General features: G+C 42.4%; 1 long non-coding RNA gene and 1 pseudogene across 2 annotated transcripts in view; both read left to right on the top strand.

Moving 5' to 3' along the window:
• Nucleotides 1-26,500, top strand: part of LOC309798861 — a 292,612-nt gene that overhangs the window by 34,170 nt on the left and 231,942 nt on the right. Inside the window, exon 2 of the long non-coding RNA XR_014293248.1 lies at nucleotides 13,597-13,661. This is a non-coding gene — a long non-coding RNA (uncharacterized lncRNA). The remainder of the gene's footprint in view (nucleotides 1-13,596; nucleotides 13,662-26,500) is intronic.
• LOC309801825 (3-hydroxyisobutyrate dehydrogenase, mitochondrial-like) lies at nucleotides 3,617-5,953 on the top strand (annotated as a pseudogene). The gene is made up of 2 exons: nucleotides 3,617-3,681; nucleotides 4,193-5,953. The product of its transcript is annotated as a 3-hydroxyisobutyrate dehydrogenase, mitochondrial-like (transcript).

Raw genomic sequence — 26,500 nt, 5'->3', positions numbered from 1 at the left:
CCTAGGGGATTCTTTCTAGGCTTTGAGCATATGATAATTTAAATGCCCCCTAAATAGTAAATTTACTTTAATGCTGACAATGTAGAAAAGATATTTTGCTGCAAAAGTATACACAGTAGTAACAAGTGGATTTTGGAAGAAACTAATATTTTGTCTTATACTGATACTACACTATTGCCCTAGACCTAGCAGCAGCCTTTACTCTTTGTTGTTTTCTTCTAAGACTAAAGAGCCTCTTTATTTTTTTCCACCAACAGATCTCAGAGCAATCTGAGTGCACTGGCCAGTTGGGACACAATTATCATTAGAATTCTTGGCTAGAGAAGAAAGCTCCTAATTTAAGAATGGCTTTTTGCCTTCTGAGAGCTCAGAAGAGCAAATTGCAAGCCATCTGCATTTGTAAAACATGTTTTAGTATGGAAAATTTCAAACATCTACAGAAGTAAAAAGAAAGAAGTAGAAACTTTCCTCAATTGTTCTCATCAAATGTCCATTTCAGGCCAATAGATTTTCTCTACACCCTCTCTTACTACTACCACCATCATCCCCAGCAAGTTTAAAGCAAATCCCAGGTTTCTTTTTCTCAGTGAAAACATCAGTATACATATTTCTAAAATGCAAGAACTGCCCTTTTTAAGCTCAACTATGTCATTATCACACATCCGCAAATAATAATAATTCCTTAATATCAACAAATAGCCAGTCAGTTCATGTTTCCTTGATTGTCCTATAAATGTATTTTTATTTTAATAACCATTATTTATTTGACTGCTGATCCAAACACAATTTCTTTTAAAGTATAGGTTTAAAAGAACTCAATTTGCTCATTTTTCTTGCAAGTATTTGTCATTGAATTCAAAGCATTCATCCAGTAGGGTTCCCAACTGTCTGGATTATGCTGATTGCATCCCCTTTATGCTTATATATTTATCATGCTCCTTTGGCCCATGTATTTACTGTCAGTTGGTAGATAGATCTAGAGCACTGACATAATTCAGGTGTGATTTTTTGTCAAGTTTACTTCATAGATAATATTGATGAATTCCAAAAGGAACTATAAAGTGTCTGTCTTACTGTGACATTGCAGCCATTAATGATCAATGTCTAGATCCATTAATTTATTAAGGGTACCAAATGGTGATATTCTACTAATGAGATTATTATTCATTTACTAGCTAGAAGATGATTTCATCAACTACTTGGTTGCCCTGAGTTACAGTTTAATTAGGAAAGGAAGAATAAATGTTTCTTTTATTTTATTTACCAGTTTTACAAAAAAAGAAAAAACAGGAGAGAGAAAGGTTGACTCCAAAGTAGCTTCTGAAGATGACTAATGAGGTATTTTCTTTCTTTGTTGTTGTTTTCAGTGAGATTGTTATAAATATCGATGCGGAGCTTGTCCCCTCTTAGGTTCACGGATCCTGTTCAAGTTGGCTCCTGAGTCCTTTCCACACAACCACAGTAGTCTTTGAAGTCTTCCCAGCTCTCTTGTATGACAAGGTGTAACAGGAACATCTTGTTCGTTTCTTATGCTGGATTTGAAATCAGCTATTTCTCCAAGGAGGCATTATCCACTGTGTTTATTCAAACTTGTGTTCCTTCTAGTTTAACCTTCTCTCGGGACATGATTTTTTTTAAACAAATTACTTACTGAATTTTTTCACCTTTTCAAATCTTGCTATTCTCCAATCACTTCATTTCTGAATTTTTCTAATTTCTTTTATGTTTTTCTTAAAACCAGTTTCTATTCCTTTTAAAATTTCTTTTACTTTTTCTGTAATATCAGGCAATAAATTTCATTTGTTCTGTGGACGTGTCTTTCTGTCACGTTTTCAGGATTTGCTGGAACTTTGTTTTCAGCCTTCTTTTTTCTTTTTTTTTTCTCACTGATTTTCTACAGGATGTGAGTGGAATACTCTTCTGTCACTCATTTTTAAATGAAATAAGTTTCCACTTTAGGAGGGAATCATAGATCAGAATATAATTTCTAGCTTCAGAACTCCAGGGCTCACTATCTTCTATTATTTTCACAACATAATTTAAAAAAATGACCTTAAAATTTCTAAAATCTTCTTCCTCGGCCCTCCTCTGCCCATTTACCCAGGGCTCCTCTTTCTTGTCCTTGTTGAGTATGGGGATTTGTTCTGGAATGGTGCTTTGGTTTGATAGGTGTCAAGGTTTCACAGACCCCAGAACACTTGGCATCCTCAGAACATTTCAAAGTTCTTGCACTCAGCTGCAAAGTGGAGCCTGCAACGTTCACTCCCGGTTTCTGCCGCTGTTCTCAGTGAGTTTTTCAATCTCAGTGAGTTCGTGAACCATAGTAACCTTTGGCTCTCCTGAAAGAGAGAGAGAGTCCTTCCCTCATCTTCCTCCCACACACCTTGGGATACACATATGTAGGTCTTTTTCCTGTTGTTGATTTGTTCCTACCTGGCTGTGTGTTGCAGTTAATGTGGACACCTTGTTGTAGATGTTGTCTGTGGGTTTTTGATCTTGCTATCCTAGATGCTTTTCTTTCTTCTTTGTGGGGGTGGGGGCTTGTGTATTTAGGGGAGGGGTGGCATATTCAGGGATAAAAATCTTCTCTGTAGCCACCATCATTTCCCCAGAATCCTCTGCCATTAATATTTGAAACAAAATCATAGGAATCATTATCCGGATCCTTAGGATAATCATTACATTGTATCTGTCTTTTTTCCAGGCTTCAAGCTGCCTGTGGCTCCCCACGTTAGTATACTGACATGACTGGGCAATGCCTAATTTGACAGGTTCTTTCTGTACTACCTTCCTCCTAATCATGACAGTCTTGTACGCTATACGTAGTCTTCTTTACTGATAGGGAATTTAGAAAATACAGGAAGCCATGGGTTTAATAGCTGAAAGTGGAATTAATGTATTATTTTTCTCAGGTAAAATATCATAAGACTCCTTAGGCCAAAGTTGTAAAATGAAATCGCAAATTTCCTGGAATCACTTTGCAAACGTGAATGCCCACATAAAGTACACTAGGACTTGAATCCAAGGAATAACACATTTTTAGAGCCTCCAGATTTATAAACTTAGTACAATTCTGCATTACTTCTTAAGGCAACTGAAGAAAATAATTTTGTGATCAAATAAATATTGATTTTATTAACATAGTTATTTTAAAAGTTTATAAAGCTTTTAAAAAATGTTAAGGCTCTATCGGCCTCATCAGTTGTTATTTCTTTTCTAGAATCTTGGATAAAGGAACAGTCGTTTGAGGGGAAACATGGTATAAAATGGGAAGAGAATCTAACAGTGAAGATAGTTATATCTCTTCCTGTGTGATGAACTACTCCTATGCTTGGTGGTTTAAAACAGCAGGCACTTTATCTCCTCACAATTTGTGAATCAGCAGAATGGGCTGGGATCCCCTGGGTGGATCTATCTTGCTTTCACCTGAGGTGACTACTGAGGCTGCCATCATCTGGTTGCTGGACTGGGGCTGGTTGCTTTCACATGTCTGGCCATTGGTGCTGGCTGTGGCCTGGACCTATTCTCCACTAGGTTAGCCAGGCTTCCTAACATGTCAGGTTTCCATGAGGACAAGCCCTAAAGCACGAGTACTCTCCAAGCTTCAGCTCTTGATATGCCATTGGGCCAAAGCAAGTCATGTGACCAAACCCAGGTCAAGGTGGAACAAAACTACACAGGGTGAGAAAACGGGGGGGGAGGGGCATTTGCACTGGGGTCAGTAGTCTAACAAACTGCTGCAATAACTATATAAAGAAAAGCACCCCGGAGGACAACTGGTAAAAAATAAATGTGTGCGGGGTGGGGTGGGGGTTTGGCATGGGGGGGCAAAGGCAGTAAACAGGGGCCACCAAAATCTGAAGATTCTGGAATTTTTGGAAAATCCACTGGGATTAAAGGAGTTACACAACCATGTTCTGACACCAGAAGAAAGGTCCCAGTTGAGCATCAGGGAAGTCTAGCGCTCTTCCTCCATTGCATCAATTTCCACATTTCTTTGACTCAGCATATTTGTAGAATGAATCATGACTTTCTATAAATTTTTAGTTCAGTTTTTCAAAGAAATAGTGACCTCGCTTCTATCTGCTGTGCCACAAAAATGCCGTAGAAAAAAATTCCTTCTGTTAAATTGCTCACTAGGTGAAATTGTATGTGTAACCTAGTAACAAAGAGGTATTAAGAATCGCCACAGCCAAGCCGGCCCTCCGCACCACGCACCCTATAGCAGCCAGTGGGTGAGCCGGGAGTCGAGGAGGTCACCGTGGGAAGGAGGGGCGCGGGCAACGTGTCAGCCTCCTTCCGTCTCCGTGGAGCCACCTCCGGCCTCTGGTACAGGGAGTCGTCTGCAGCAGCCGTCGGTGGCCAGCCTTGCAGCGCTGTGTTCTAGGTCAGTAGCTTCCAAGACTCCAGTTGGATTCACTGGAGTAGGCAACGTGGGGAATCCAATGGCAAAAGAGCTCTTGACATGACTAGCCACTCACTATTGCTGATGTGTTCCCTGATGCATGCAAAGAGCTTCTAGATGCAAGTGAACCCGGTAGTGTCTTCTGCAGCGGATGTAGCCGAAAAAGGTGACAGAATTATTACAGTGCATCAATGTGCTAGAAGCTTATACTCTAGCAAATGGAATTCAAAAAAAAGTGAAGAAAGACTATTAATAGATTCCAGTACTGTTGATCCTATGGTTTTGAGAGAATTGGCCAAAGAAGTTGAGAAAATGGGAGCAGTTTTCTCGGATGCCCCTGTTTCTGGTGGTGTGGGAACGGCTCGGTCTGGCAACCTCACATTTAGGATGGGAGGGGTTGAGCTGCTGTGGTGCATGGGCTCCCATGTGGTGCATCGTGGAGCTGTTGGGACTGGCCAGGCTTCGAAGATCTGCAAACACTTGCTGTTAGCTGTTAGTAGGATTGGAACTGCTGAAGCTATGAATCTGGGACTCAGGTTAGGGCTTGACCCAAAACTCTTGGCTAAAATCCTAAATACGAGCTTAGGACGATGTTGGTCAAGTGACACTTACAATCCTGTACCTGGGGTGATGGATGGAGTTCACCTGGCTGATTACTAGCAGGGCGGATTTGGAGCAACACTCATGGCTAAGGATCTGGGATTAGCATGAGTCTCTGCTAGCAGCACGAAGAGCCCAATCCTTCTGGGCAGTCAAGCCCATCAGATCTGCAGGGATGTTGTGCGTGAAGGGCTACTCAAAAAAAGACTTCTCATTCGTGGTCCAGTTTTTGCAAGAGGAGGAGACATTCTGAGTTTGCCCTCTGGCTGTGAACACTGAAACATTGAAACCAAACTGTGTCTTGGAGCCCCTTATGGCTCACTCCACAGGAAAATGGGCTTAATCAAAGGTCAACTGTCTGCTTTTGAGTGTCTAGGTCAGGGGTCCCCAACCCCTTGGCCTCGGATGGGTACCGGTCCGCAGCCTCTTAGGAACTGGGCTGCACAGCAGGAGGTGAGTCGCAAGCAAGCCAGCTATAAGCTTCATCTGCCGCTCCCTATGGCTCACATTACCGCCTGAACCCCACACACCCCGCCCCCGCTCCCTGGAAAAATTTGCTTCCAGGAAACCAGTCCCTAGTTCCAAAAAGGTTAGGGACCTCTGGTCTAGGTCACAATAGATCCTGGGATTTTTCACCCATTTTAAACTGCTTATTCTTTTTATCTATTTAACAAACATATCATCTGTAATTTTTTTTTTCTGCAAGCCACTGATGGTAACTGCTAGCTAGCTAGCTGATTGGCCTTTTTCAAAAGTTTGATTCCTGAGCATCTTCAGCTAAAACGCTGCCTACTTCACTCAGGATATTATTTACTCCACTTTACAAATAAAACTAAAATTGTTTTCAACAGGATAAAATCTATCCTCGAGGAAAGAAAAGAAATTGGTGTGAGAAAAGGTATTAGAGAAAGGGGAAGTATAGTGAATTACTACCTGTGTGCCTCAGAAAATTTGTCCTGTTATCCCAGTGGTGGTATTCTTGCATTGAGATTACTGGTTTATTTTCTAGGAGTTGTTAAAGCAAGAGAACTCCTTGCTGCATGTTATGTAATTTGGACTCTGTTACAGTTATCTTGGTGTGCCCATCTTGTAACAACTTCCCATACTCAGCAAACTGTTTTTTTCATATTTTTGCTTCCTTGTACATTTTTACTGCATATTTTTTACTTCAAAAGAATGACATCTTTAGAACTGTTTCAGAGCCAGCGATGATATGTGCTTTAGATAATTATTACACTATGCTAAATATAACCATATTATTTTGAATTCAAATAAATTTCTATGCTGATAAAAAAAGAGAGGCACATTTCATCAATGTTTAAATAGTATCCTTCCTCCTCTAAAACTTAAAATAGGATTCAGTCTGATTCCTAAAGGGTTATTTTCTTCAACAACAAGAGCTGACTTAGGCCATTTTTTGGCAGTGGAATCTGAGCATAGAGGTCTCTGTCTGACTGCCCTTTGATTCTCACTCACAGTATCCTGGGTGAATGTAATGGATGGGCGTGCCCTTATGACTTAGCCCACTGCTACTGCTCCTGATGAGGGTTAATGGTGTGGGCCACTTTAAATCTTGCCCAGCAAAGTGCTGACATCTGGGGTTTCCTATCAAGTTTACCAGATATTCCACAGTAATTTCATAATTTACACAACATAAAAACACTGATCTTGAGCTTAGGAAAGCATTTCATTTAAACAGATACAGAACACTACTCTACAAAATGGTTTAAAATTTGTGAGCAATTACATTAAATAAACTCTAATATAAATTAATCTAATACAAGTAAACTAATAGTTACAAAGCTACTGGTCGCTTCAGAAGCGGTGGCTACGGATAACTTCAAAGTTGTTTCCTCAATGCATTAAGAGGCGAAACTATTTGCTGTCAACTTCTTCTTGGGGAAGCTTTTTTCCTTAGTTTGATGCTGATTCGCGTTATGAATGTATAGGAACCATTACTGGTTCTTCCTTTCCATATTCAGTGCACCATTATACTTCTATCCTCTTAAGATCTGGATATCTGTTACTGCTACTGATGGCTGGAGGCTGGCAGGAGGAAAGCTATCAAGAAAAAAGGTCAACAAGTGTTAAAGAGTTTTAGCATACTACTGAGACTTTTAATCTACCATAATCATAAGAAATAATAATTAAAATTACAGCCTGGTCAGTGAGACCTTGAGTAAATTGTGGAAGCATCCATGTTTCATACAGTTTCAGGGGATGGATATTTCCTGTTATTAACTCTATATCCTCTTCAACTGGAACAGAGAGACCTTTCTCTGTTGAAGCAGTTTTGTCTTTTTCCTGGGCATTTTTAGTTTTCTCTAATGAGAGACTTGTAAAGCTTACATATACAAACTTACACATACACGTATAAAGCAAAGAAGGGATAGAGTAGTCTTGAGAGGACACTGTTTTGTAGCAGGCACACAAGACAGAGATAATACTCCCTGATTGCATTTGCCTCCCTAGCCCCATCTCCTTTGTGGAAAGCATCAGCATTCTGACTGGTCTCTGCACCCCACTAACTGGACGGAACACTGCATTGGCCTTCTTAGGGAGCACTGATGGTCGCTCCGGAAACTGTGGTTAGAGCTTGTGCAGCCAAAGTGCACAGGAAAGAAACAAATATACTTCATATAACGTGCTTACTCTGTTTTGCTTAATTAGCACTTATTCCCTGTAAAAGGCTGATTTCTGCTTTGACAGGGAGTAATCGAACTCTGTATTCACCCAAACCATAAAATTAAAGTTAACATACCTCAGCTTTTCATCCTACTGGAAGAAATGTATGAAATCTAAAGTTATTTTTTAATTGCTGCTGTTTAGAATGCCTGAGGCCCATTTGATGAACTTGTTAAAGAGCAGTGTTAATGAGGGTATTTTTCGTTTCTTTCTTTTCCGACCACAGCATGAATTCTCAGCCCAAAGTGCGCCCTGTTACCCACAATAGAGACAGGGGGAAAAGTGAGAGTCTGTCACCACAAAGCATGAGACAACTACAAATACGTCTCTCCCAGAGTTAACACTGATGACAGTCTTTGTGGAAAAGGACTTCCTCTTTTTGCAGGAATACAGTAGAAATGCAAGTCGTATTCTCCATAATTTCACTACTGGAAAAATAATTTCATAGTCCATATATATATATATATATATACATTTTTTTTTTTTTTTGCGGTACGCGTGCCTGTCACTGCTGTGGCACTTCCTGTTGCAGAGCACAGGCTCCGCACGCGCAGGCTCAGCAGCCCTGGCTCACGGGCCCAGCCGCTCCGTGGCACGTGGGATCTTCCTGGACCGGGGCACGAACCCCTGTCCCCTGCATCGGCAGGCGGACTCTCAACCCCTGCGCCACCAGGGAAGCCCCATAGTCCATGTTTTTTATTGGTCTTCTTAAAAACATATACAGTGTTTACAATAAGGAGTAAAAGAGAAGATTTTCAATGTGATATTTCAAGGAGCATTTTGTAAAGGCGGGATCCAGTCCCAACTTTGGAAAATTAACACACACCTATGAGATCAAAGAGTCACCTGCAAAAAATTTTATTATGTTTTTCTTTCATACTAGTTTCCTAAAGGTGCATTGTTACTTCTTGGTAATGTAATAGAAATGACTATATGGTGGCCATTTGAGGAAGAAGTAGCTCTTACATAAGTGTCTAGTGACCTTATCTCTTTTGATACAATACCTCTTGGTTTCAGAGGCTTGCACAGATTTCCTCTAAATGAATAAACTTAGTAAGATTTTTCTAACTATCAATTAATCTAAAAGTAGATTTAGAAATCTACTTCTGAAGCAGTTTTGTTAAGTAATTATTGGTCAGTTCTCTTTCTGATTGGTACTTTTTTCTGCAAAACAAATCCCTGTACTTAGAACAATTAATATCACCATCCCTGGCTCCTTGATTATTACACAGTGATGTTTCTTGAGAAGAAAGCTTACCCTTTTGGGGGGGGAAACTTCAGTCCATGAAGTAAAACTTCATTAAAACTGGATCTGCTTCTAATGCCAGTGTGATGCAGATCAGTATCCCCTTTCTTTTGACCTTCCAGGCTGTGTGAAGAGAATGGTATGGTTTGGTTTAGGAAAGGTTGTAGCTTAAGAGGATTGCATTATGTTTCTGTGTCACTTTGGGGGGTTTCATTTCAATATTATATCCTGTTCTGTAAAAACACCATAGTCATTCTCTTACTTATTATTAAATAATTAAACGCTGCCCTTTGTTTACTTTCCCCTTCTGATCAGAAGACTCCTCTCCACTCTAGGCCTTGATCTGAGTTCCAATTCATCAGCTTGTAGTAGCTACACTTCTGGTTTCTGAAGTCAGACAGATATGGGTCCCATTTCTGTCTTCATCAGTGATAATTTATTCTCTGATATATGCATACCAGAGCTGGCAGTGACAAACATTTTGCTTCTCCTTATTTTCCCAGGGTTCTGTGCATTTTAATAGAGGATCACAATATTTTAAGTAGAGCTGGGATGGGGTGGAAAGAAAGAGCAGGAAAACATGCTTTTAGGAAGGTCTGAAATACAAATCACATGGAGTTAACTGCTTGAGAGAAAACCACCCCTACCTGAGTATTGTCAATAAAGTAGCACAGGGAGGCAAACGAATCAATTGTTTACTAAAAATATTTTTCTTTAGAAGAATAAAATTCACAAGAAAGCCTCATTGCAAATAAAATATATTTGTTTTCCTAAAGGAAGATATTTGAAAAGTCGTAGTAAATACCTGCTTTGATCTTCTGTGTCCCTAGTGTTCTATCTCCACTAAGTTTTATGAACACTACATAGAGGAGGAGCCTGAGTCTCAAAGACCATAAGTAAGAGATGGATTCCAGAGCCTCTGTAAGGTCCATTATGCCCCATGACTTCCCATTGCTTGTGCTGTTCATCCAGATAGGTGCTTAGGATACCAGAATGAATACATCTCTTTCGAGAGGTTTTTAACAGACATTAGATACTAAACAAGTACAACACCTAACAAATAAAACAGAATGCTTTATTTAAAGCAGAAACAGAATAATGCTCACCTAGTATCGCTTAAATCCCCTTTAAATTATTTTTTGAATCAACATGTTTATATTTGAGGGTATTTTCTTATTTTTTCCTAGTTCCTTTTACTTGCACCTCCTTTCTTTTTCTCTTTTCCCAACTGAAATGTTTATGGTTTCAAAAAAGTAATTACTTCTTGAAGAAAGTTTTCGTGTATACTAAGTGCTACCTAATGGAAGCCATAAGCATAGAGTCTGCTAGCATTTAGAGTGGTATAATACATAGCCAGGTTGAATCAAGTGGGAGAGAAGGTTAATCGTTCTTTTAAACTGGCAGTGTTGCCGGAGGTGGATTAATATGCTTTTTGAATCTCTTACGTGCTGCAAGTCTCCTTGATCACAATCACTATGTTAATGGTTGAGGTTTTGAATTAGAGGTGTCTCCTGGGCTCAGCTGGGCCAAGTCCCTTCATCTCTCTGGCCATATTAGGTGATAGTTTTCTCATTTCAATACACGATCTATGTTAGAGGGAGTGTTGACTATACCAGACTTTTAACGTGGGCACCCAGAAAGTGGAAGAATCTCTCTATTGGTGATTAATCATAACTCTTTTCATTGTGAATACAGTCCTTCCCTTAGGTAAGGCAGGAACACCATGAAAAGTAGAAAGTTCTCGGGTGTCTGTGGAAGCTGGAGTGCTCTCGACCTGTCAGCTCACTGGCAGAGCAGGCTTCGTCCGGACACTAGAGAACAAAATGTGAAATTGGCACCAGCCAGCCTCTCCATTGCACAGGATATCCCTATTTAAATTTGACAACCAGGATATTTTACAATTTGAAATTCTTGTCATCTGGTTTTCTTTAGTTTTTTCTTTGGGTTGAAAAGACTGAGAAGCTTGTTAAAAAATCTGGAATTCTGATGGTGAGGCTTAACCAGATCTATTGAGTCATCAATCAGCAAACCTTGACCAACGCTTACCATTCCCCCAGTTACTATACTAAGGACCCAGACATGTCTCAGATAGTGGCCTTGCTCATTCACTGTATTTACAGTACTTTTTTCTAAATGTAACCAGAGCTCAGGTAAAGACAAGACATTGATTTGAGTCTGAAGTAAACAAAGCTGACTGGTCTGATCCCTTCAGTTTCCAGAATTATTTTGTTTCAGGTAGTAATTTTCCCAGACGAATAGAACAAAGTTCTATCGTCTATTTATTTAATATTTTATCACAATAGTCCTTGCCCCTTTGACCTCTAGTGAGGAAACTTGCATAAGACACTGAAATATGCTTAGGTTCTATGGGTAAGTGCAGATAATGATATGAATGAAATTGAAAATGAAAGCCAAAGGTAGAAAAGGCAGTTCTGAATAGATTAAGTAAGACAGAGGTATTTGAAAAATCAAGTAGAAAAGATACCATAAGGAATGGAGAGCTTCTGGAAGTTTTCTAATAGGTGAGGGGTTGGTACATCTTTTTTTGTTTTTTTTTTCTTAATAACATGTCTGGCAGTTGTATGCCAGAGAAAGTTATAAGGGGGTTGACTATATGCATGAAGTCCAGTGAGAACACTGTTCCTGTAGGCCACTGACCGTGTTCTGAGTGTACATTCTATAGTACTAGAAATTAAGTTAGGAAACAAAGGGTAATCTGATGTCATTTTAAATGAAATTTCACAAATGATTAGAGCTAAAAGGTGTCTTTTTTCACTCAGCCAACACGTTGAGCACGTACTATGGGGCAAGCACTGTGCTTACGGGTAAGAGATAAAAGAAAAAATAAAGGCCAGAGGAACTCAAAAGAGAGTGTGAGAGATGCATGAACAACTCATTACAATCGAATAGAGATAGGCTATTAAATAAATCATAAAAATATAAATTTGTAAAACAGAACTCGGAGTCAGTCACCCTTCTAGGGGATATTAAAGAGAATGCCAACAATGAGGGGGTCTTGGAATTAGGTTTTGAATGTCAGTAGGTATGTTCCACGTGGAGAGAAGGTCAGGGGCATACCAGGCAGAAGGAACATCCTGGACTTGAGAACCAACACAGTATATTTCAGTGATTGTAAAGAAGATTTTTGTTTGACTAGAGCGTAGGGTATAAGTTGCCAAATGGTAGAAAATAGAGTATAAAAGTTAGGCTGGAATGAAAGTATAAAGTGTCATAATTCTTATGATGAAAGATAGGTGTTTTCTACAAAATGGGTTACTTATAAATATTTTAAAAATAGAGACCCTCGGGCTTCCCTGGTGGCGCAGTGGTTGAGAGTCCGCCTGCCGATGCAGGGAACACGGGTTCGTGTCCCGGTCCGGGAAGATCCCACATGCCGCGGAGCGGCTGGGCCCGTGGGCCATGGCCGCTGGGCCTGCGCGTCTGGAGCCTGTGCTCCGCAACGGGAGAGGCCACAACAGTGAGAGGCCCGCGTACTACAAAAGAAAAAAAAAAAAATAGAGACCCCGAGAGAGGAGCGCGCCCGAGGAGCAGCCCCCGGACCGGAGCCTCGGGAGCCCGGGGCCGGTGAGCGAGTCCCCACGGGGTAGGTGTTGCGTCTGCAGGTCTGCAGGCGGTTGTGGAGCCTGCGGCCCTTGGAGAGCAGGGCTTGGGAGAGCGGGGCTTGGAGAACGGGGCTTGGCCCGCCCCGGGGCTTGGCTTTGCCCGCCCCAGGGCCCGCAGTAGAGCCACCGGGAGGGTTTGACCGCTTCCCGGAGGTGGAGGGGCCGGGCTGGAGGACAGGGCCTGCTGCTCCTGATGGGGCTCCCCTGGGACTTGTGAGCTCCGGGTGTCCTGGGGGAGCAGGGTCCACAGGCTCGGCCGGGACATGCCACGTCCTCCCCTCCGTCCAACCCCGATCCTCCACCTCCTCCTCCTCCTCCCCCTCCTGTCGCCGTCTCGGCATCTCGCATGTGTGTCTCAAGGCGCGTCAGCAGCTTGGTTGTCTAATGTAAGCGTCCGCTGCCCCCCTGGGTGGTGCCCTGTGGAGTCGCCCAGTGTAATCGGTGCAGGATGAGTCTGCAGGGCTTCTGTCCTGCTGCCTCGGGTGAGGAAGGAAGCGATTGGGCCTGAGAAGGGAGATGACTTGTCCTAGATCCTCACCGGGTGTGCACGTGGGGTCGCTCACAGGACTCCAAACTCCTAGGGCAGGTGTTCTGTCCACTTAAAGTCAGTTTTAATAAAAGATGTTTTTGAGCGTCACACTTAAGTTTGTAAAGTTTGTACAAATCATTGCAAGACTGAAACGCACCTGAGTGTGTCCCTTTATTCTGGGTATCCTGTGGACGTTCTGATTTAAGTTGTTAACAGGCTTGGAAGAGAGAAACTATAAGCGTTTTTTAATTTCATATTTAATGACGGAGGTTTATTTTAATAGGATTCAGTGTACACTCGCTACTGAAAAAAATGTATCCCCTCAGGTACCACAGTCACGTGGGAGTTACAGACCTGAGGGTGGTTGCTCCCTCCTTATTCTCACAGGCCCTTCTGAAGGTGAAAGGACGGGTCTCCCACAGGTGTCCCCTGTGGAGCACGGGGCGGGTGCTCATGCACCCCGAGCCGCTTCAGTCGTAGCTTCACTGCCTGCGTTTTCCTTCTCCAGGTCCGCCTCCACTATCACAGTCCTGCACGTTGTTCTAAGAGCAGCGGAAAGTGAATCAGCCTCTGGTGAGTTTTGCTGTTTTCGTATTTATCTGCTGCTGTTCCTTTGTGATAACACCTTGGGAGGCGAATAGTTCAAAATTTAAAATGGGAAAGTAGGAGTAGGTAAAAGATGTGGTTAGACAAAGCGTAGAGGAGCAGGTCAGCACCAAGTGTTTCTGGCAAGTTCTACGTGTAGATCCCACGATCCTCTTAGAGCCACAGTACAAGCCTCGTGTTCTTGACATTTGTGGCAAAACACCATCCCTTGCTCGACTTACATTGTCCTGCCGAAGCACTTTTGTTCTCGGGCGTTAAAAGGTTTCCCTGAGGATCCTGCTGTAGGCCGTGAGCCTTCCTGAGCGACAGCCCCTAACGTGTTGATGTTGGTGCCTTCCTTGTGCTTCATGTAAGCTGAGAGCGTGCTGTCCAGGGAGCACTCAGTGCATATAACTTGTCGGTTCAGTAGAACACCGTTGTCACATAGGTACATTGTTTTCAGTGCTCAGTCGAGGGATGCAATGAGGATCATCTGGAAGAACAGCCTTGCCACCCTTCCAGTAAATTTCGCTCTTTGTCTCTTACAATCTCAGAGGTTCGCGTTACACACCATGCAGTGAGGTCTCTGGCAAAGATTCCTTGTTTCCCAGCTGAATTGTATCGTGCAGCCTGCGGTCTTGGTTCTGCCCCTCCACGGAACCTGATCTGGTTGAGGTGACCTGGCATCCAGCATACAAACCAGTGGAGATTTGCCAGTCGTCACCTCAGACCACTGTCGCCTTGCCATCTGCAGAGTCTGCTATGTGGGTTTCTGTGACAGATCTCTCCTTGCTGTCTTCCTGACTGATTCTTTCTTCCGCCCACTTTGTGTGTTGTCTTTTCACCCTTGGTTCATGACTCTTCAACCCGTCTGATCTCACCCTCTGGTGCTTTTCACCTCCAACTCTGTCAGTTCTACTACCTGGACCAGATAGATGCCTCTGTCCAGCCACTTGCCAGCATCTCTATGGAGTTTGTCCAAAGGGCACCTCGGATTACTCGATCCAGTAGATCCAGAAATGATTATTTACAGCTCCCCTGCCTCTTGCCTTGTCCTGTTGTCTCTGGCAGCTCATCGTTGCATCATCAAGCCTGTCACCTGCCCAGAAAAATGAGTTCATTCTAAAGTCCTTCTCCATCCTCTGTTACCACGTTGTAGTATGAGGCTTGTTAATGTCGTATTCTAAATGGTTTTTATTCGTTCTCCTTCATCCCATACTTGCTACCATTAAAACAGCTTATCTGTTCATTCCTGTAGTTACAGAAACTTTTTTTCTGTGCCGCTACCTCTTTCCTCCAGCAGCTCAAGTGTATTCTCCACGCTGAGTATTTCTCCTAAAATATTAATCACAGCGTTTTGTCTGCATGTGGGAAGCACTTTAGAGGTTCCCTGGGTGACTGGACAAACGAGGTTGCCGTTCTGCGGAGCCATTAACCATCGAGCCCAGCACTGGGGGGAGGTCGTACCTCGCCAATGATGCGTTTGGATGGATCTGTGAGGTAAAATCCTGATCGGAGAGGCTTAGGAGAGAGGAGTGGGAGAATTGGGTTTGTTCTGTTCCCAACTTTTTCAAGACGTTTTTCTGTGACGGGGAAAATAGAAACTGGACAGTAGCTGGGGTAGGAGCTGAGGTCCGGGGAGGATGTTGTGTTGTGTTGTGTTGTGTTGTGATGGGAGAAATAACAGTGGGAATGATCCAGTAGATGCATGTGGGGGAGGGGAGAGCTGCTGGCCAGGGTCCTGGAGTGGGGAGGGGATGGCAGAGCTGGGTTGCAGGTGGGGAAGCCCTCCGATGGCTTCTCTGTTCTTAGGGAAGCAGCTCCTCAGCTGAGGGTGAGGGTGAGGTTGGGGCTTTGAGGGGAGAGCAGAGCTCTGGGGCCCAGCTCCATCGTGACCATTAGCACACACAGTCCAGCCAGCTGGGAAGACTGTACTTGCCTTCCCTGCCTGAAAAGCCATCTCCTTTCTTAAATGTGGGAGTAATTACTCTTTGGGGAGCCTATGTAATTACATGGGTGCTTCTCAGCTCAAAGCGAATTGAGTGCCAGTTCTGGCCACGGACATTTTCTGCTCTGCTGATGGAAGGGTCCCCAGAGGAAGTGTCCTGCTTGCCTGGCCCTTGGCCTCGAGGACCCTTCACACCATCTAGTGTTGTGTCTTTTATCTTAAACATAAACATCAAATGTCTTCAGGTTGTGCATGTGATCTTAAGGAGCCATTGCCTGCTTCCAGGAGCTTCTGTTCTCCTCGGGAAAGGCACTTCACAGACGTAATTACAGGAGAGGACAGGAATCCTGCCCGTCGCTACGTAGGGAACTCCAGAGTGCTGACAAAGCAGAGCCTGCTTTTATTTATTTATTTATTTATTCATTTTAATTTTTTATTTGTTTACTATTTAACTTATTCAGTTTTGGCTGCGTTGGGTCTCTGTTGCTGTGTGCGGGCTTTGTTCTCTAGTTGCGGCGAGCGGGGGCTACTCTTTGTGGCGGTGCGTGGGCTTCTCATTGCGGTGGTTTCTCTTATTGCGGAGCACGGCTTCTAGGCATGTGGGCTTCAGTAGTTGCGGGTCCCGGTCTCAGTAGTTGTGGCACGCGGGCTCTAGAGCGCAGGCTCAGTAATTGTGGTGCACGGGCTTAGTTGCTCTGCAGCATGTGGGATCTTCCCGGACCAGGGTTTGAACCCATGTGCCCCCCATTGGCAGGCGGATTCTTAACCAGTGTGCCACCAGGGGAGTCCGAGAGCCTGGTTTTAAATGCATTGTCAGAGCACGTGGCTCAGTGACTCGGGGAAGGGGGACGGCCCTGAAGTGACCAGGACTTGGGTAGCTGCAGAGGTTGGCAAGGCTCTCAGAGCAGCGTGAGGTGGACTGGATGAGGCTCCTGAGGTGCTGGTAAGGACCTCCTTCCTTAGGATGTGGGCCTCCCGTCAGGAAGAACGGGACGTGAAGGCAGGCAGACCCTGAGGTTGACTGAAGAGCCTCCCCTCTGTGCTGGTTTTGGTTTCATCCTGTGGAGAAACTGAAACCTTGTAATTGGGACAGTGAGTCATCTGATCAAAAGATGTCATGTGTAGAGACTGTGGACGGCATGAAACGTGGGGTGGGGTGCGGTGGGTCAAGTCAGGGGTACTCTGAGCTCCAGCGTGATGCCCGACAGGAAGGGGCGAGGCCGCGGCGTGTTCCCGCTCATCCTAGGCCCCGGTAAGCAGTATGGACGTTCCCTTGGGGTTTTCTGAATCGTGAATGAGGTTGAGAGTATTTTCACGTGCTTAGAAGCTGTTTCTTCTTTTTAATTGATAGACAGTGTTTAGAGCAGTTTTAGGGTTCCAGGAGAATCGAGCAGACAGCAGTTTCCTACACCCGTCCCTCTGGGTTCCCTCCCTTGGTAACATCTCTCGCCTGTGTGGCGCGTCATCTCAGTGATGGATCGGCACTGACACCTAATTCTCCCCTGGAGTCTGTAGTTTATATTAAGGCTCACTCTCTGTGTCCTACTGTTCAGGTTTGGACAGGTGTGATGACCTGCAGCCACCACTGCAGTGCCACCCAGAACCATTTCACTGCCCGAAACATCCCTGGGGGCCACCTGTTCACCCGCCGAGTGCCCCCAAGCCCCCGACAGCTGCTGGTCTTGTTACTGTGTGTGTATTTTTGCCCTTTCCAGAATGTCACATAGTTGGAATCCTTCATTCTGTGGTGTTTTCAGACTGGTGTATTTCTGTTTTTATATGAAGGGCCTGTTCATGTCCACTGCCTGTCTTACTGCCCCAATACTTTCTTGTTTTTCTTTTTGTTTTTGTTTTCTGCTGTACGCAGGCCTCTCACTGTTGTGGCCTCTCCCGCCGCGGATCACAGCCTCCAGACGTGCAGGCTCAGCAGCCATGGCTCAAGGGCCCAGCCGATCCACGGCATGTGGGATCCTCCTGGACTGGAGCATGAACCCCTCTCCCCTGCATCCTTTGGCACTGGAAGGCTTCCAGAAGCCTCCCCCTTCCATTGCAACGGAGGAAGCAGGTCCTCAGCTGAGGGTGAGGTTGAGGTTAGGGGTTTGAGAATAGGCAGTTGGAAGAACTCCTTAGTCTGGAAGACACGATGTGGGAGGGAATCTGAGTAGCTCATGTAACGTGTGTATAGATTATTCACTAAATCTTGAGTTAGCTCTTAAGATTGAGAAGAAGCAGCATTAGGGAATAATAAGCAAGCTGTCCTCCACATCCTAAGACACGGTACCAACTGAGACTATAAATCTGCAGGTCCACATTCATTCACAGATGGTAAGCCAGCCGATGGGAAGCTGTTAGCCAGAGTTAGGGGGGTAGGAAGCAAATCCCCAACTTCAGATGCTGTAGAGGGTAACGACCTGCCTCTCTCATGCAGGGGGAGATGGAATTCTCAGCTCAATGGCTCAGGACTCTGGTCCATTATCATGGCTGTTCTAATCTGTTTCTGAAGTGTTCTTTTCTACAGCATTTAAAAAAGTGACTGCATTATCCTGAACATTTTTATCAAGTAACAAATCAGCTGATATAAATGATAAAGTTGGCTGAAAGCAGGCCAGGATTTCAAAGCCACTTTGGCATGTCTTGGTTGGGCACACGTCATGGAGCCTATGAGTTTATTTAGATGGGGAGTCTTAAAAAGCTGCAACTAACAGTGACCATAAAATCATCAAACTTTAAAGTTTGAAAAAGGCTCATTCTTTTTCAAATGTAAAAAAGCATTAACTGAGTCATTAAATGAGCTTCTATAAAAGCCTCCTGGCAAGAGAGTGACAGATATAGAACTTTAAACCCTTGCCTCTGGGGCCAATGCTCTTTCTGTCATAAAATGTTTCTCCCTAACATTTGATGAATCAGAACACACACACACACACACACACACGCACGCACGCACGCACACACACACACACACACACACACACACACAATGTTAAGACCCAGGGTTCACTCTTCAACTTGCTTTCAACCATATGGAAACTTTATGGATTGAGTCTTTCACATATTATTTCAGAGCAGATAAGCCAAACGCTATTTCTCTCACCTGGCTCCAAGCACTGTTTAGTCTTCTCCAACTGGGTATAATTATTCACTAGGGATCTCACCTATTGTTCAACACTCAAACTTGTGATGGCCATGCTGTGGACTCCATTGTCTTGAGAGGAAAGCTTACACACCAAAACATTTGGGTGGGTGAAAGGAACACAGGAGAGGGGACTAGAGGAAAGGTATCAGTGAATATGTAGTGAGTTGTTGCTTTTCTACCTTGATTATGCCTGAATGGCTATTTTTATTAACATGAGCTTGCGCTACATGCTTGATGCATGACACACGCAGACTCCCTTAACTTAGAACATAATTGTGGCACATGTATCTCCAGCTACAAATATAGATACCAAAGAGCCTAAGGAGCTCTGAGAGTCATATACCTTCATTTATTGTTTGAGTTTTTCTTTTTGTGTGAGAATTGAATAGAAATAAAAGCTAAAAAATATCCCTTATTCACCTGACAATTTCTTTTCATCTTCCTTTTCTCAGGTAACATCTCCTCTAGGAATCCTCCCATACCCAGGAAAAGATAGTTTCTCCTGCTCTTTACAATCCAAACCCCCTGGGCAACCCTTTCTCATACCTTTTATAACAGAGTGTTGAATTGTGGATTTACTTGTCTGAATCTTCTTTAATCTGTGAGAAAATTGAGTGCAGGGGCTGAATCTTCCAACAGTGTATCTTCCAGTGCCAAGCACAAAAGAGTCAACTAACATGTAGCTTTAAAAAAAAGTATCTTGTACATATTGTAAGTGTTCAGTACATTTGTACATCAAATACATGAAATAATCAATGCTAAGAAATACGCTAGGAAAAAATAATGTTAAGGAGGATTTATAAATGAGTAGAAAGGGGATTTTAGGGAAGAAATCATGATTTAAGATTCTTAGTTTTTTTTAACCTGGTATATGTTGAGGATTGCTACAGAAGAAAAGGCAGTTCAGTACTTTGAAAATGTGTGAAGTCTATATTCATTAGTTCATCAGCTAAAATAAGGTGGTATGCCCATAGCTGCTCATCTTTCAAATTTTTTCATAAATTTCAACTTGTTGAAAATATTTTTGAAACTAATTTTCTTTACCTTTTAAATTCTCTTGGAATTAAACATGGTGATTTACCACTAAGACCTTCAAGATGTATTAATTTATTTAGGCCACCGTAATAAATTTCAGAGAGAGTCTTTGTACAGAGATGCATTTTAAAAACCACAGTTAATCACCCAAAAGTAATTAATAAAGGAATTCAAATTTTAACCATTACTCATTAAAAAAAGGAGAAAGGAATTAAATTCATAAAAAGTTGAACATTCTTAAATCTTCATCCCCCTACTCAATTTTCTTGTACTTCAGTGCTGCAGACTGTCTAATGCAGAAATCCTCAATTATATCCAGCACTTTTTGGCTTTTCCCTTTTCTTTACAAACCCTCCATTATTTTCTTTTTATTTTTTTTAAACATCTTTATTGGAGTATAATTGCTTTACAATGGTGTGTTAGTTTCTGCTGTATAACAAAGTGAATCAGCTATATGTATACATATATCCCCATATACCCTCCCTCTTGCGTCTCCCTCCCACCCTCCCTATTCCACGCCTCTAGGTGGTCACAAAGCACCCAGCTGATCTCCCTGTGCTATGCGGCTGCTTCCCACTAGCTCTCTATTATTTTATATTTGGTAGTGTATACATGTCCATGCTACTCTCTCACATCGTCCCAGCCTAACCTTCCCCCTTCCTTGTGTCCTCAAGTCCATTCTCTATGTCTTTGTGTTTATTCCTGTCCTGCTCCTAGGTTCATCAGAACCTTTTTTTTTTTTAGATTCCATGTATATTTGTTAGCATACAGTATTTGTTTTTCTCTTTCTGACTTACTTCACTCTGTATGACAGACTCTAGGTCCATCCACCTCACTACAAATAACTCAATTTCGTTTCTTTTTATGGCTGAGTAATATTCCATTGTATATATGTGCCACATCTTCTTTATCCATTTCATCTGTTGATGGACATTTAGGTTGCTTCCATGTCCTGGCTATTGTAAATACACCTGCAATGAACATTGTGGTCCATGTCTCTTTTTGAATTATGGTTTTCTCAGTGTATATGTCCAGTAGTGGGATTGCTGGGTCGTATGGTAGTTGTCCTTTTTAGTTTTTTAAGGAACCTCCATACTGTTCTCCATAGTGGCTATACCAATTTACAGTCCCACCAACAGTGTAGGAGGGTTCCCTTTTCTCCACACCCTCTCCAGCATTTATTGTCTGTAGATTTTTTGATGATGGCCATTCTGACCGGTGTGAGGTGATACCTCACTGTAGTTTTGATTTGCATTTCTCGAATGATTAGTGATGCTGAGCATCCTTTCATGTGTTTGTTGGCAATCTGTATGTCTTCTTTGGAGAAACGTCTATTTAGGTCTTCTGCCCATTTTTGGATTGGGTTGTTTGTTTTTTTTGATATTGAGCTTGCAAATTTTGGAGATGAATCCTTTGTCAGTTGCTTCATTTTCAAATACTTTCCCCCATTCTGAGGGTTGTCTTTTCGTCTTGTTTATGGTTTCCATTGTTGTGCAAAAGCCCCATAGCAGTACTGTGAGTGTCACTGAAGCAAACTTGGGTCCACTTATCCACATGCAGTAAACCCAATCTACTGACACTGGGTTGTGGTGAAAGAAAGTGCAGTGTTTTATTGTAAGGTGCCATACAAAGAGTCCGGGACAGCTAGTACTCAAAAAGCCTCATTTTCCTGATGGGTTTCAGCAAAGTGTTTTTAAAGGCAAGGTGAGGGAGGGGAGTCCCAAGGTATGTGATCAGTTTGTGCACAGTTCTCTGTTTGGTTGATGGTGAGGTTACAGGACAGTGTCCCAGCGGTTAAGGTCATCAATTCTTTGGCTCCAGTAGGCCTGGGGGCTATGTGCTCATGGTCATTAAGTAGTTAACCTTCCATTTGGTGGGGGTTTTAGCATCTGTAAAGCAGGAAATGTGCATCAAATACTGTGATCTATGTACTTCAGAGAGGAGCTAAAGTAGAGGATATGGGGGAGGGGTCTATCCTAGGAAGGCCCCATAGGGTTCTCCTCTGTTACATGAGCCCTGATGTTTTTTCCAAAATCCTCTTAAAGTTGAGGACAGACAGATTTGGTTTCCATTTTTTGCTACCAAAAGCATCCTAACTTACACACTTGGCATAAAAATACTCTACTAATTTGGTACCTGCTCAGAGGTCTTGCTCAGGGCTGTACACAACTCCAGCATGTGTCATTCACATTGACATTATTATGAATGGTACCCCCTGGAATTGTGGAGTCCCCAACTTTCATAGTTGTAAAAGGCTGTGCTGCTTTGTATCTGCTCATCTTTCCAGCTCCCCTTCAGTTGTCTTACATATGTGAGCTACAGTTGAGTCAGTTCCAACTACTTTTGCTCTCCAGAGGAACCATGGTATTACTTGGGCTTTTTGTGATCACTTCGTTCCCAATGCCAAATACAGATTCTTCACAGTTTGTTCGTCTGACAAAGTCGTGTTTATTCTTTGATGCTCTTCTCAGATATCACCTTTACTCTAAAACTTTTCTGGTCACATCATTTTCCTGCCATAGGCCCTAGGCACTCATAGTAAATGACTTCATCAAATGTAAACATAGCACTTTGTGTACATTTCTATCAATGCATCTCATGATGGATTTATGTTAGTCTTCTGTACTGACCTATGTGCTTTTTGAGCAAACAGATTTTTCTAATTGTGGCCTAGTAGAGGAAACCCTAGCACACAGCAGATGCTTAAAGGACTCGCTCTTTGTGGACTGTTTAATGTATTCATTAACACTCACAATTCACTGAATGAACCAAATCATTTAATATTTACAGTTTTCCACAGCAAGATCTTTTTCGACCCACCGCCTAGAGTAATGAAAATAAAAACAAAAATAAATAAATGGGACCTAATGAAACTTAAAAGCTTTTGCACAGCAAAGGAAACCGTAAACAAAATGAAAAGACAACCCTCGGAATGGGAGAAAATATTTGCAAACAAAGCAACTGACAAGGGATTAATCTCCAAAATATACAAACAGCTCATTCAGCTCAATATCCAAAAGTCAAACAACCCAATCAAAAAATGGGTGGAAGACCTAAATAGACATTTCTCCAAAGAAGACATACAGGTGGCCAACAAACACATGAAAAGATGCTCAACATCACTAAGCATTAGAGAAATGCAAATCAAAATGACAGTGAGGTATCACCTCATACCAGTCAGAATGGCCATCATCAAAAAATCTACAGACAATAAATGCTGGAGAGGGTGTGGAGAAAAGGGAACCCTCCTACACTGCTGGTGGAACTGTAAATTGGTACAGCCACTATGGAGAACAGTATGGAGCTTCCTTAAAAAACTAAAGATTGAGCTACCATATGACCTAGCAATCCCACTCCTAGGCATATATCCAGAGAAAACCATAATTCGAAAGGATGAATGCACCCCAGTGTTCACTGCAGCACTATTTATAATAGCCAGCATGTGGAAGGAACCTCAATGTCCATCAACAGAAGAATGGATAAAGAAGATGTGGTACATATATACAATGGAATATTACTCAGCCATAAAAAGGAAGGAAATAGTGCCATTTGCAGAGATGTGGTTGGAGCTAGAGATTGTCATACAGAGTGAAGTAAGTCAGACAGAGAAAAACAAATATTGTATATAGTACCATTTATGTGTGGAATCTAGAAAAATGGTAGAGATGTACTTATTTGCAAAGCAGAAATAGAGTCACAGATGTAGAGAACAACCTTATGGTTACCAAGGGGGGAAGGGGTGGGTGGGATGAATTGGGAGATTGGGACTGACATATATAACTACTATGTATAAAATAGGTAGCTAATGAGAACCTACTGTATATCACAGGGAACTCTACTCAGTGCTCTGTGGTGACCTAAATGGGAAGGAAATCTAAAAAAGAGCAGATATATGTATATGTATGACTGATTCACTTTGCTGTACAGCAAGAAACTAACACAACATTGTCAAAGAACTATACTCCAATAAAAATCAATTAAAAATTTTAGAGTTTTCAATCCCCCATTATCACATATATCCAGATGCAGCAATATTTACTTCTTCTATCAGTTGCCAATGTCAACTAAAAAAAACCAAACGATACCAGCATAGTAAGGAGAAACTTTACTCAAAAGGGTAAGTGTGAGGAGGGGTCTATTGCAATTGGGGGAGGAGAACTATTGCATTAGGGAGAAGGCTGTGACCCTACGATCTGCAAGCCTCTCAGTGGTTAATCAAAAGGGGTTTTTCTTCTCTTGAGAGGAAGTAACAAGGGTATTAAGGGTAGGGTGAGGGAAAATGGGATAAAAGAGTAGCTTGAGTGGATGGTAGATCAGAGAATATTTTACCCTGAGCTCAGCCTGTTCTTAGGAGAGATTATATGTTGACTCAGTCTGACAGTGAGTCAGAGTTCTGGAGCCTGGAGGAAGGAGTGAAACTTTACAGTTTAATTAATAAGCAGTTTGTTCCAATTGATTAGTAGGAATAAACACTTCAGATGATAATTTATGAGACCAAAAAAAATGGCAATTTGGAATAACTTTGTCTGGCATTGCCATAGGTAAACAAGAGGAGGCATCTGTGGTGGTTCTTAGGAATAAGCTGTTTTCCACAACACAAAGGGCAGAGAGATATCTTAACTTTTGCTGTTTTCCAGGATTCGAGGGCTCAGGTAAAATTCAACATTGTCACTAATAATAGTTTTCAGTATCGAAGGACACAATTAGACTATATAAAACTTTATTTTCGGGGCTTCCCTGGTGGCGCAGTGGTTGAGAGTCCGCCTGCCGATGCAGGGGACATGGGTTCGTGCCCCGGTCCGGGAAGGAGCGGCTGGGCCCGTGAGCCATGGCTGCTGAGCCTGGGTGTCCGGAGACTGTGCTCTGCAACGGGAGAGGCCACAACAGTGAGAGGCCCGCGTACCACCAAAAAAAAAAAAAAAAAAACCTTTATTTTCTTTTCCAGTGGTCATCACGCAGCCAAGCAAATGTATCCACTTGTTAAATTTAATTACCTTTTATCTTAGAGAGTTCCCCCAAATTAAATAGGTCGGAAATTTTTATATAGAATCAAATATTGCTTTCCTGTCTGAAAAGTGTGGACTGAGTATCAGAGACTTATCAGATTCCTTTCAAGCTAAAGTCACCTTCATTCACTTGATAAGACTGTAGAGGGCACAGTTGGACTGAAACAAAGCTTGAGTGAAAGTGTGTGAGAACTTTATTATACCTAGCTAATACCCAAATGTGTGCTGTCAGTGATTCATATCTGCCTTTCAGAGCAAAGGTTTTTTAAAAAATCTTTTTAAAAGAGGGTCTTCTTATTTGTCACTTTACTTTCTTTTTAATTAATCCTAACAACATTTCATGTGGGAAAATGTGTTTGAAGAGATGGAATTATAAATGAGTCCAGCATTATTGTTATAGTCCCTGTATTAAAATGTTACTGTAAGGGCTTCCCTGGTGGCGCAGTGGTTGAGAGTCCGCCTGCTGATGCAGAGGACGCGGGTTCGTGCCCCGGTCCGGGAGGCTCCCACATGCCGCGGAGCGGCTGGGCCTGTGAGCCATGGCCGCTGAGCCTGCGTGTCCGGAGCCTGTGCCCCGCAACGGGAGAGGCCACAACAGTGAGAGGCCTGCGTACCGCAAAATAAATAAATAAATAAATAGAAATGTTACTGTAAGCTAAGGCAAGGAAGTCAAAGATAGAAGATTAACAGAAAACTGCTGGGGAAATGAGCAAGCATTATTAAAAACCAGTGACAGGTTTGTATTACTCTATTGGAAGTAGCATATAGTAGTGGAAAGACTAAGGAATTAGTTGGGCTCTCTGTAAGCTATTTGAAGCACAGCTTTTCCAAAGCTAAGTACAGTTTTCTCTAATCATCAGCTGATTTGTGGTTTCAAAATCCTGTAGTGTTCTTGATGCAGTTACCACCAACATGAAGCATGCCCTTCTTCCTATTGGTCTATCCCTCCCCTTCCTTGTACTATATGTGCAAAACAAATGACATATACGAACTCTTTATGTTCTCTTTTCACCCTGCTTTCATTCCACATTGCACCAAGATTTTATTTTCCACATCAGTAGTGGCTTTATAATTTCCAAATTCAAAGGTTTTTCTTGTCTCATTTACTTTAAAATCTCAATTGCTTTTGATTTTTTGCTCCTCACAGATGACTCTTATCTTTTTGCTGTAATTGTGTTGACTATGTACTATCTGTTACTCTTTTTACATGTTTAGCAAATCAGTTTGTTACTTTGGGTGCTTCTTTTTGATTTTTCCCATTCCATTATTTTGGGAATTCACCATACTTCTGTATTTTGTGTGCTGGTTCTCCTCTATCAGACTATTGATTCAATTTTATGTTTCCAGCTAAAACCTGCCATTGGATTGGCTATTACCTCAGTGGGAAATGGCTATGGTATCCATGTAATGTACTCTCACTAAAGCCCCAACTTTGTATTGCTAATTGCCTTCTAAATATTCATAAATGGATGTCTTGCTATTCCTTGAAAGATAGCTATTCAAAATCATTTTTCTCTCCAAGCCTAGTCCCCCTTTCTGATTTTCTCATTCTTCTATCTCTGCCATAGCGTTTAGATACAAAAAAATTTGAATGTTTTTTCAACTAACACTCTGTAGGCTCCTTGCTATCCTCCTAGGCCAGGTCTTTAGGCCAAGGTAACTGGTTTCTGAATCCATTAGAAAGCCCAAGGGGGCAGAATTTTCT

This window comes from Mesoplodon mirus (assembly GCF_964341445.2).
Source record: "Mesoplodon mirus genome assembly, chromosome: 1".
NCBI classification, from domain to species: domain Eukaryota; kingdom Metazoa; phylum Chordata; class Mammalia; order Artiodactyla; family Ziphiidae; genus Mesoplodon; species Mesoplodon mirus.
This window is presented reverse-complemented; position numbering and strand designations above follow the sequence as displayed.